This window comes from Perna viridis, chromosome 1, assembly GCF_037379345.1.
Source record: "Perna viridis isolate PV_CMFRI_1.1 ecotype Kerala chromosome 1, ASM3737934v1, whole genome shotgun sequence".
Taxonomy (NCBI): domain Eukaryota; kingdom Metazoa; phylum Mollusca; class Bivalvia; order Mytilida; family Mytilidae; genus Perna; species Perna viridis.
This window is the reverse complement of record NC_142445.1, coordinates 674,412-687,287: the sequence shown is the minus strand read 5'-3', so window position 1 is coordinate 687,287 and position 12,876 is coordinate 674,412. Positions and strand designations below refer to the sequence as shown.

Genomic DNA, 12,876 nt, shown 5'->3' with positions numbered 1-12,876 from the left:
CCTTAATATGTAGATAATTTAGGATAATATTGTGGAGTAGTTTATTACTAGAAATGTATATCCTGCTGAAATAAATTGTTATTATTATTATTATAGCAAAACTGGCAAATGTTATGGACATGATGATGCAGAAATGTTACTATGGTTTTGAGTGAGACCATTCATGTACTAAAGTCTCATATGGTATATGATTTAAAAAGGCAGGAAAGATTGAAACGTGATCTTGACTCAACACAAACTCGCCAGTAATTCCACTTCTTTTTCCTTAAAACTATCTACTAAATATGAGCATCTTCACTGCATCAGAAGTTCTGTTAAGTTGTTAGTAAAATAATTATATTGTTTTAAAGTCAACTTAATTTCCATCCTTTGCTGATATTTTAGGTAGTAGCTTACTCCTGTTAAAATTGTTGATTTCTTTTATGTTGCTAGTTGTTCTAAGGTTAAGAGACTATTCACAGTAGACGCAATGTAAATCTTATTATATTGGTGACACAGAGCAAACTCCAACTCGCTAGAGTAATGTCTGAGAGTAGTAGTCAGTATTGATATTAGAATGATTTTCAAATGGCATTGCAATGTTAGAGGATGATCATTTGATTCGGAGGTTGGGTCTTGCAAATTTATTTTGAATTTTGTGGGTAAATTATAAAGATTATTTCAATTTCAGCGTATGAAGTATCTGCCTTAGGTCAGAATATTTATTTGGTAGGAAGTGTAGGCCATAATACTTATTTTGAATTCTTTCAAGGCAGAATATTCTTTTTCCTAAATCTGCCAGGCCCCCACATCAGAATCAAATGGCCGTCCCTTTACATAAATATGTTTAATGAAATGTATCACCTTACTCATATTAAAATTGTAAATACCGTTTTGTTCTAAGATTTAATGTTAACTATACTATAAATAAGTTACATGCAATGCATTTGAATATAACAAAATTAAAAAAAATTCAATTAAGAAATTAATACAAGGTAGAGAATTGAAATTACAAAATATTTGAAATCCTTCAGTTTTTTAAAACAAACGTAACCCATATTTATTTATTAGATACTATTTAGTATTCAATCTCATTTGATGGAACAGTTGAGGTAGTTTATGATCACGAGTACCGAAGGACGCCTAGATTTAACGAGCGTGTGGGAAAATTGATTCGTGTTGTGACGTTTTGGCGGAAGAAAGTGCGAGAGTGAAATTTCAGAATTTATTTCACAGTGTGAATTATCGAAAATTTTACGCTGGGAACATTTTGTAAATCACTGCTAACTATGAATAACTAAACTTTATTGTCTTAAATGTTACAAGAAGGAATGGTCCAGTTTGAACCTACCGATGCACCTGGTCCATGCTCCCAGTTTTTAGTGGAGTCCGAGTTGCTCATTTGCTTTTGTTACTTTGTATGTATGAATTTAGTTACTTTATTTTCTTTGTTGTGTATGTCTGTTTTCCATGTCTGGTCTTTGTCCCTGGATTACATTCTTTTGATTACCGATATAACCTTGGTTCCCTTGATTACTCTTGAACAAAAACAAGTCTTGATACGTGTTCTTAACAACAATAATTTACTCTGTGTAGTCGATGACGTTCAGTTTTCCATTGTATTTAAATATTGGATATCAGGTCATTTAAAAGAAAATTTTGTGTAAAATACTTATTTTATGTCAGACATTTGATTTCAGTACAAATTCTGAGCTTAAAAGCTATGTCCATATTTGTCTTCAGTTTTGTTTTTTATTGGACGGATTTCATTACCGCTATAACCTTGGTTCCCTTGATTACTCTTTTTAATACTGAATGTCTTTTCGACCGTCAATTATTTCTTTATTCTTTACATGACTAAATTTTATGACAAAGGAAATGACATTGAAATACAGTGAAACCTGTCTTAACAGGTTTAGACAGGGTTATCTGTATTCGTTTCCTATACAGACCTACTATTATAATATAACCTCGGTTCAGAATCTGATATTACATCAATACAGGTCCTAGCGCCACAAAAAAGTACTTAAGTCTTAGAATATCCCTAACTTCTATGGTAACTCCAATCAAAATATTGGAATAAGATGACATCACAAACACTTAAGAATTTTCTCAGACTTAAATAATTTTTCAAGTTTTGTGGCACTGGGCCCAGACCTACCATTTGCATACTCCCATTTCCATACCAAACCTTAGAATGTTTAGAAATAGCATTCTAATAACAGGAGTTTAGGGACATCAATTTTGTATGTACATTGAAACATATTAAAGAATTGAAATACAATTGCATTACTTCTTATTTTAATTTCAGGTGAAGCCATAATTCTTGTCCGTTGTTTGTGCAGAATCGTACAAAATTTATAACAAGATTCTTAGAACGGCCTCAAGGGGTTAAGTTGCCTCATATATTGATCTACACTTGGAGATCGATGGTAACGGAAATCTGTTGACCAAACTATGCGACAAACGCGATGTCTTTTCATTCCGTATTGTAAACTTTCTTCTCATCTGTGGCAACATATCTTCAGCATCTGATTATGGAGTTTTCATATCACAACTCATACGTTATGTCAGCGCTTGCCGTAACTACGCAGACTTTTTGTATTGCGCTAGACTTCTTTCAATTAGGCTTCTGAAATAGGTTTATGTTGCTATAAGATTGAAGTCATCACTTCAGAAGGTTTGTGTTCGTCTTCATGAACTCGTCGATCTTTACGGTATATCCATCTGCACCATTAAAACTGATTTGTTCAACGTATCATAGTTTCCCTTTGATCTTTTGTATACCCTGGACTTGGTTTTTTTGTTAGCAACTCGGCGGGTATTTCAAGAAAAGTGGTGGGCGATTACCCAACCAGTGCACCTGATCCATGCTCCCAGTTTTTAGTGGAATCCGGGTTGCTTATTTACTTTTGTTTCTTTGTATGTATTATTTTGGTTATTTCATGTGTTTTGTTGTCTGCGTCTGTTTTCCATGTATGGTCTTTGTCCCTGGATTACATTTTTTTTTAATATTCGCTAGAATTGTGGTTCCCTTGATTGCTCTTGCATAGGAAGAAGTTGATACCAACGGCTTGTCCTTTAAAAAGCAGCAGACAAATTTGTATGAGTTCTTCATGCTTCAAATCATGCAATTAAAGTATAGGGCTATGTAAGAATCGCACTATTTGTACTTCAGTCTTCTCATCACTTGTAATCTTAAGTCATTCCTAACAGATAAATTGATTATTGTTAAAGTCAGAAAGTTAGAAATGTGAAAAAGAGAATGTAACTTTTGTCGGATGTCTGTAATGGAGGATACTCAAACTAAATTTGACAAATTTACATTTTGTCAGAAATACACATTGTAAACAGCCTAACGAATGCAAACGAGACTATGTGACATTACTAAGAATAAAATGTACTTAAAAAAAGAGAGTTCTTGTTAAAGCCTGCACTTGGCCATAGTTGTCAACTTCACTGGGTTATTGTAAAGTATCATTCCATATTGAATGCTAAGATGCTTTGTCAATCTTTAATAGAGACATGCAAATAAAAAGTGCCCTCGGCGCCACAAAGGTGAAAAAAATAAAGTCTGAGAATAATCTTAACTTCCATGACAACTCGGATGAAAGTCTTTGTAATTGATGGCGTCACAGACAGCTAAGGATTTTCTCAGACTAAAGCAGTTTTTCGATTTAAACCGCGCTGGGGTCTTCATTGGAATTGCAATGAAATTAAGGATTCGATATAGGGCCAATGTTGAAGTCGTTTTGAATTTTAAGTTAATATGCTTTTATTAGCTCTCCTGTCCGAAGGCAATGTTAGCTATTGCTATTGCTATCACTTTGCGTCTGTCGTTGTCGTTAACAATTTTCAAAACTCTTCTCCTCTGACACCACTTGACCAATTGGAACCAAACTTGGTATATATTTTCCTTGGGGTATTCTGCATAGAACTGATGTGGGCATTTTTGTATTTGTCAATACATATGGCCACCGTTACTAAAATAGAACATAGCATGATTGAGATCTATCTGGTCAAATTTTCATTTTAATCTGTTCAGCCATGTTGGAGTTGGTGCACTTTTTCGACGTTTTTTTTTGCTCTTTTTAATGTTATTTCTTTCAAAAATTTCTGACACTACTTTGTGATAGGACAGTGGTTAAACATTATTGATTAAAATTATTAGTTTTGAGAAAGGGAGGAATGTGTTAGGACACTATATGACTAGATTATATGTACATTGGGGTATAAAACAGCCAAGAAGGGAATCAAAAGAACATAGTAGAAATCAATAATCTGTACAACAAAAATGTTCAGTCAAATACAAAGGTTATTAAGCATGGGGGAATTGATGCTCATGAACGTGAAATTTTGGGAATTTGTATTGATGGTTTAATAGAAGATTCACTTAGATTGAAATTAATGAGGGAAAATCCTGAATAAAATTTAAAGCGACGATTTTCATTAAGAACAGATAGAGTTTATCATTGGTCTCAATCACGTGACCCTAAGGCTAGGCAACGCTTTGATAGACAGATTATACGCCCCTTTAATCACAATGTCGATCATGAACCCATGGAGGTTGATAGCTTCCAGAAGTGTAATAAGTGTAATAAGTTAGTGCATAATATGGACTTTTGTAGAACTTCATCTGATTTACCTTTAGGACAACCTAAAATGTTAGAAATGGCTATAAACGAAAGGGGTTTGTAAAGGCAGCACATGTGTCTTTACAAAATCCGAATTTTCAAGACCACAGATTCAGAAATGGTCAAGATTTTCCTTTAAACAATCCAGATGTCTCTGCTCAAAGATTCAAAAAGCTTACTTTGTTACAATGTTATCGATGTCAGAAACCTGGTCATATTTCAATCAATTGTCCACTTCCACCACCTTATAGAACTCAGTTAAACTAAAAACTTCTCTTTATTGAGGAAGCGATAAGGGGAAGTAAAATACGTGTCAAGAAATTAAAAAAAAAATGAAGGGTCAAAATTTAAAAATTAATTTAGCGGGTGCATCAAGTTCATGTTAAATTCGAATTCAAAATTGTTATCTACGTAGTCTTATCGACAGTGGTGCCCAGATTTCCTTTTTACATTCTAGAATTTTTAATTCATTGAGAAATCAACCAAATCTAAAATTTGTTCGGGTTCATGTTCAAGGAGTTGACGGGTCTGCACTACATATTCAAGGAGTTTGTGAACGTCATTTTGAAATTGGACAGGACGTTTCCTTTTGACACTTCAATTTAATGTAGTTAAAAATATCAATAGGAATATAATTTTAGGTAGGGATTGGCTATGAAAATATGGGGTCAGGTTGTATTATGATTTGCATTCTTCAAAAATAAATAGTTCGTATGTACCTTTAGAAGATGACACGCGTATAGCTTCCATGGTGCAATTGTCGGCCAACACAGTTTTAAAACCCCCACGAGTTTGTCAAGCTAGATTAAAGCATAATCTGAGTTTTAAAAAATGTCATTTTATTTAAATTGAAAGCGTAATCAAGGGAACCAAGGTTATAGCGGTAATCAAAAGAATGTATTCCAGGGACAAAGACCAGACATGGAAAACAGACGCACACAACAAAGAACATAAAGTAACTAAAATCATACATACAAAGTAACAAAAGTAAATGAGCAACTCGGACTCCACTAAAAACTAGGAGCATGGACCAAGTGCACCGGTAGGGTAAGCGTCCTCTGCTTTTCTAGAAACACCCGCCGAGTTGGTCATAAAAAGTCAAGTCCGGGGTAGACAAACGAGGAAAGGAACACTATGACCCGTTTTCTAGAAACACCCACCGAGTTGCTCATAAAAAGTCAAGTCCGGGGTAGACAAATGAGGAAAGGAAAACTATGGCCCGTAGAAAATCAAACCACCAGTAAAGCAGAATGGTATACCACCTTATCCATTTGCTTGTATTGGACCTTATCCGACTACTCTTATCAGTGGTTATCCTGAAGCGTTTGCAGTAAAATACAAGAATGCTGACAATGTCATTGAGCTGCTGGTTGAACATATTATCATCAGGTATGGTTGTCCTTTGCAAATTACTACAGATAATAGTCTTGAAAATTGTAATAGTATGATGAAAGAGGCTCTTAAGGAAATGCGAATAGAACATGTTAAAGCAAGTTTTTTCCATCCTCAAAGATAGGTCCTTATACTTTTATTATTAAGAATCAGTTACATAACAGTACTACTAAAGCTCATGCGGAACATTGAAGATTGGCAACGTTGGAATGGGAAGTACCAAAAGTCGCAGGTAAAAAAATACGCAAAGCTAGGTATGTAGTACCTCCAGAGACGTCAGAATTGGACAGTCAAGGTGAGTCAGACTCAGTAAGCTCAGATCCACCTAATGACGATGCGATAACTTTATATGATAATATTTCTTTGGCTCAGTTGATTAAACTAGAGGCACGAACGGGTTGTTAAGGAAGAACCCACTTCGTCGTCTGACGACGACACCCCTTTAACTCAGCGTTTTTCCACTCCGTTGATAAAAGGTATCAAAATTAAGCAGGAATCTCTTTCCGAGAATGATATAGATAGTGACACGGAAGTAAATACTACAACTTCATCTGGTGACAGTTCTCCTTTTTCTTCGTCACACCATGATAAGAACATTTCATAATCCTATTCGTCGAAGGTCCGCTCAACAGGTTCAACCAGGTCATCAAGCAGTGTTTTTGTTTTCTGACTTGGCATGGATTAATGGAATTCCAAGCTCTTAGGTTGTAGGAGTAGTATTTCTTATACCAGGGCCAGGGAAATTGTAACTAACAGACAGTTTGGAATGAGGACATGTTCTATTAAGCTTTTATATCTTAGTTCCTTTCAAACACCCCTATCTAACAGTCATATAAAATGGAGAAAATTCATAGGCAACATAATAATATATAAAGCACATAACAAGCTCATAGTATCTTCCTCAGAGTATAGATAAAAAAGTTATTGTTCTTATAGTTCACTGATAAATAGTGGTTCTGATCGAAATCAGTTGTTGAACTCGTTGGCATTGGCCAAATGTTTTAGAAGTTATCTGTTGTTATAACACTGGGTTCGTATCTCTTTTCTGCAGATGGCCCTTTACTTTAGAGAACCTGAAAGTGAACCAGCCATATTAACACTTCTGGTTGATTTATGATCGCTTACTGTTGCTTACAGAAGAGTCATTTTGTCAGAGCAGGCGCAGGGGTTATCAGTTTCTGGAACGCAATTCCAGACATTACCCTATCGGGACATTACAGCATGAACATGATAAATGTTCATTCATTTTTGTGTCTAATTTCGCTTATGTTAGTAAACTATTTATGTTTTAGTCCACACAATTGCTTTCATGATTGCGCCTTCGTTTATTGTGGTCTTAGTTGTTGAGTTGTATGTTTCGTATCTCATATGCATATTTAGTTATTGTTGTTTCATTTTAGTTATTTTGTTGTATAATTTTATTAGTTATTGGTCTTGTTTATTGTAGAGATGGTGATGTTCCATCTGGTTGTCTTCCTGCTCTTTGCTTATTTGTCCCGTAATCATAAAAAGGTTACACATGTAGTGTCTGCGATAAAAATAAGTTCTATTTTAAATATTATTGAGAAATAAGGTTTTTAAGAATTATTTAATTCATTAGTCGTTAGGTATAAAGGATTCATAGGTCGTCTTCAAAACAAAACTGAAATGTTAGAGAAACATATTGTTAGTGTAGAAAATTTCATGGTACTTAATTTTCATTTGCGGGGGTTAGTTAAAGAAATTCAATTCATGATTGAAAAAGGCTAATTTTTTTAAACTTCAATTAAACATGTTATCCTTAGGCCATTTATCACCCTCACTTATTACATCTTCGGAGCTAAGAAATCTTTTACTAGACGTACAGGGTCATTTACGTTCATTCTTACAATTATCTTCAGATCCTAAAAATGGAATCTCTAACATGTTCCACTTTAATTCAAGATGATAAAATTTTAATTCTTTTTTTTTACCTGTGCTTGATTATCAAGGAGAATTGAAAAATTTTCGGGTACACAATTTACCTATTCCTATGGTGTCCACTCGTAGTGCCAGACTATCCCTAATTGCTAAGTATAAATTGGAAAGAAATGCCCTGCCAGTTAATAAGGCCAGAACACAGTATGTGTTTTTGACTTCAAATGAATTAAAACAGTGTTCCAATCCGTTGGTACGGTTTTTCATCATTAAAACTCCAGTCTACCCAGTAAACTTAAGTAAGACATGTATTGTTACTCTTTTCATGGGTAATAGTCACAACAATTAAATAGATTGATTGAAATTTACAATATGTCACAATATGGAAACCTTTTGATTTAGCTTTGCATATTTTACAATTGATGAGCTTCCTAACACATTGCAACATATGGAAACCATACCAATGACGAATCTAATCAATCAGTTAAAAGATTTACGAACAATTGATACTAGTTTTCAAATTTCAAATTAGGGGTATGCAGGTATCTCATTGTTAACTGTTGATAATGATAATTGAGATTGGGATAACTTGTTATTGTCGACAAGCTAGTTTTTGCAGACATTCATGGTTGGCCAGAAAACTTTTACATATCTACTCATGGAGCAGAGGAGAGCTGGAGTGCAGTTGACGGTGTTGGTGAATTATAACTGTATAATCGAACTTTTACATTATATAATCATGGAGCAGAGGAGAGCTGGAGAGTGGATGATTTGTTAATAAAATCATAAATATGTTATTATACTATTGAACTTACTTAACTCTTGTTGTCCAGTACGACGAACGGTCGGAGAGACGAATTCAACTTCATACGGTGGCGGACATTGACAATTCATGTTAACAATTACAGTGATTGGCGATCAATTGGACAGCGATGACCGATATTAAGTAGTGTACCAATGTTGGTCGTTTCTGCAATTGCCGAGGAATTCACTTATATTCGTAATCATCTTTATATAACTTTTCTCCTTTGATGTGTACCTAGTTTCTGGTGACAGATTTTTTTCGACATAAATTGACTTTTCACAATTAGCGAGTACTACCAAAACGCAAAAGTACGGTTAGTGGCCGTTTGCTGAATTATCTGCGATAATTCTTTGAGAAATGGAGGAAATGTGATTGGACAGTGGTTAGACATTATTGATTAAAATTGTTATTTTTGAGAAAAGGAGGAATGTGTTAGGACACTATATGACTTTAGATTATATGTACATTAGGGTATAAAACAGCCAAGAAGGGAATCAAAAGAACATATTATTAAAAATCAATACTCTGTACAACAAAAGTGTTCAGTCAAATACACATGCATGCAAAAAAATACCTTGGTGAAAAACAAGTAATAAACAAGTCAAAGGAAATATATTATACCCGTAGGCCATTTTAATTCTGTTAAGTCATGTTGGAGTTTTTGCCCTTTTTTGACGTTCTTTTTCTTTTTTAACGTTATTTCTTTTTAACATGTTGTCCTCTGACACTACAAAACCAATTGGAATCAAACTTGGTATGAATATTTTTTGGGGTATCTAAAATAGAACTGAGGTGGGGATTTTTGATCCGTTGAAGAACATGGCACCATTATTAAAAATAGAACATAAGGGTCAGACCGTGTGTTTTTCGCATATAACTCCAAAACTGTTAGGTTTATCATAATTATTTCAATTGCTGAAACGACCCTTATTATATGGCATTCAAAAATCATCAGGGATCAAAGTTGTCAGGCGACTCCTTGTAAGAGTTATTGCCCTTGAAAGATGAAAAATGGCTTTTTTTTTTTTTACAGTTTTCAGCCAATATCTTGAAAACTATAATAGATATAAAGAAATTTTCAATCGCTGAAATGATCTTTAAGATAGTACAACTTAGTTTGTTGAGTCAAAATTGTTGGAGAACTCCTTGTTAAATTTATTGCTCTTGAAAGACAAACTTTAACCAAGTGAGCGATTCAGGCTCCCGGGAGCCTCTTGTTATGAATTTTGCATATTTTTTTTGGTGTCAAGTTTCCTTGAATTTGAACTTTTATAGTTAAGCTTTACATTTATGTATCGAGAGTAAATATGGTGAATTCATATGATTGTCTTAAATGTAAGGTAAAATATAGGAGTACAAATGACACATCAACTTTGTTGCCTCCAACCTTACAATCAAGTTTAGATTTAATATGCTTCGATTCAAAGTGAAGTGATAAACACCCCTTTTAAGGAAGAGTAATAAAGGGAACCAAGGTTATAGCGGTAATCAAAAGAATGTAATCCAGGGACAAAGACCAGACATGGAAAACAGACATACACAACAAAGAACATAAAGTAACTAAAATCATACATACAAAGTAACAAAAGTAAATGAGCAACTCGGACTCCACTAAAAACTGGGAGCATGGACCAGGTGCACCGGTAGGGTAAGCGTCCTCTGCTTTGTTCACAAACCTTCTAGTATAAATGAATTTGAAATGAAAAAAACATTTTTTTTTCTTTTTCGCTTACATCTGATAATGATATCTCAGATTACTACTTTGTAAATAGGAGCAACAATAAACCGTTCCTTGTCGTATCAAATAACTGTCGTTATTGGGAGATAGTCATTGTAACTTTAACATTCCGGTTGGTGTCTTTTAGAAATTGATGACACACCAGTACATTAAGATATCTATCAAAAACAGAACAAAGCTCTTTATATATTCGTAAGAGTGCTCTTTACGTTTTCAAGTTTTCGTGATTGGAAGAAATAAATGTCGTCCCCGTATGATCCATTTGAGAAACACGACAAATAATCTAGAGTAATACATGTTTTTTTTTCTTTAATGATAATTAATGTTTATATTTGATAAGTCACTACATGTTGTTTGGAAGAGCAAAGCGTTACCCGTTTGTTTGACGTACTGAATTAAATAATGAATACAAATGGAAAGACATTATATGACATTATAATTTGTTTTGTGTTTTTTTTTAACATAGTGGTAAAAATAATACATGCTGTAAAACTGTAAGAAATGCTGAATAATTTTGTAGCCATTGCTACAAGTTTTAGACTAATGAGACATGAAATGCAGCATATGTAACAGAAAACTGCCTTTACTTGTTTTGCTGGTTCTACTGCTTTTTAATCTCTCCCTTCCCGATTCGGTAATTTTGTTATTACTTTAATTGTTTTTGATCTTTGTTATATCAAATATAGTATAACAAGTTTGTAAATACAAGGCCACAGTGGCCAGATTTTAAAGGGGGAGGGTAGTAATTACACCAAGGTACTTAACCCCGCCGCTTTTTCTTGGAATTTGATTCCCTGAATTGTACTATTTTTGAAGCTTCGGTTTTTTTTACGGGTACTTAAGATTTATATGTTACATCGTATGTATATATTTTTTTCTTTAATGTAAAATGAATTCAGTCATAGTATTATTTTACTATTTCATGTAAGAGAATATAAAAGTGAAATATACAAATTTCTTTTCTAATATGTTTTGTAACATATCTGAGCTCCTCCCCGTTCTCCATAATGTTATTTATCATTATAGTAAAACAATCTATTGTGATATGTGTATGTCACGAAGTCAACTGATTTCTATTTCTATAGTTTTGTTTTTGAGTACTTTCTTGTATGCTACAATTAATGTTACTCCTTGAAACACTTGTACAGTATATCAAAATTACAATACATATAATTGGTACGTTCGTTTCTAATAACCGATAGGTCGATGCCACTGCTGATGCACCAAAAGGATTTTAATCAACCCTGTAGTCAAACGTGTATAAACCCAAATTAAATTAAATGTTATTTATTATATTTTCAAATTTTGCAGTATTACAAATTTCAAAGTACCTTTAACACTCAGGCTACTTGTATTGCACAGGGTAAAACCTCTCGGTAATGGATTTGGCTTCATATTGGGATAGCCAGATCTCCCCATCTATTTGATTCTAATGCTGGTGAAAGGTTTCTCCTTGAAACACATGTACAGCATATAGAAATTTGCAATATTGATTGAAATTTTTATATTCTTTTTGTCATAGTTATTACTATCTGAACTATGATAACTTTATAGAACACCGGTAAATATTTGGTAATTATATGCATTAAAAAGAAGAAATGATGTATGGTCCACGGTCAAAGAGATTGCTATGTGAAATTATACCTTTTTGGCTTGGAGTTGTTATTCACTTGTAATTCTCTCTCTCTCTCTTAAATTCTACTGGCCCATGAGAAATAGTAATTCATTTGTCTATGAATACAAAACTACCAATCATATACATACTTTGGATTTCTAATTCTGCACACGTTTCACATCGGTGCACCTGGTCCGTGCTCCCGGTTTTTAGTTGAGTCCGAGTTGCTTATTTACTTTTGTTACTTGGTATGTTTTATTTGGTTATATTATGTTCTATGTTGTCCGTGTCTCTTTTCCATGTGTGGTCTTTGTCCCTAAAGTACATTCTTTTTATTTTGGAAAACAACACTGGCGGAGAATTGCTTAAATGCACATTGGAAAAATGTCAATTCGTACAATTTCTTTTTAATGCAAAGATTGCATCTACTATTTGTTCTTTAATCTTTGTTGCAATATGACATCTGAATTTAAAATAGCTTGATTTTAATGAGCATGTCTAACTAGTAGGAAATTTGATAAATTGTTTTGTTATAAATGATCAGATATAGTGTAAGGAGATAGAGATACAATCAAAGTAAACTACTACGCTACATCTTTACCACCGCGTAAAATATTTTGTATTCTATTCAATCGCTTATGTAACAGTACTAAATAATGGTTTACTTGAGATTTTATCGATGTCGACAGACTTCAAAATGATCATTTTCCTTGCCTCTTTAAATTCAAACCAAAACATTTGTCAATAAGAATCTTTTTGAATGCTTTAAAGTTTTAAAATTATGAAAGAGTTTTTGTTAATACCTATCTGCTATATC

At 33.6% G+C, this 12,876-nt stretch overlaps 1 long non-coding RNA gene across 3 annotated transcripts in view; it reads left to right on the top strand.

Moving 5' to 3' along the window:
* Positions 1-3,393, top strand: part of LOC148626763 (uncharacterized) — a 29,655-nt gene extending 26,262 nt beyond the window's left edge. Inside the window, exons 12-13 of one of the 3 annotated variants that reach the window (XR_015922586.1) lie at positions 97-245; positions 2,291-3,393. This is a non-coding gene — a long non-coding RNA (uncharacterized LOC148626763). Of the gene's footprint in view, positions 1-96; positions 2,264-2,290 lie in introns of those variants that run through there. The other 2 variants (XR_015922608.1, XR_015922575.1) reach the window with 2 other exon arrangements.
* Positions 3,394-12,876: the final 9,483 nt, after the last annotated feature.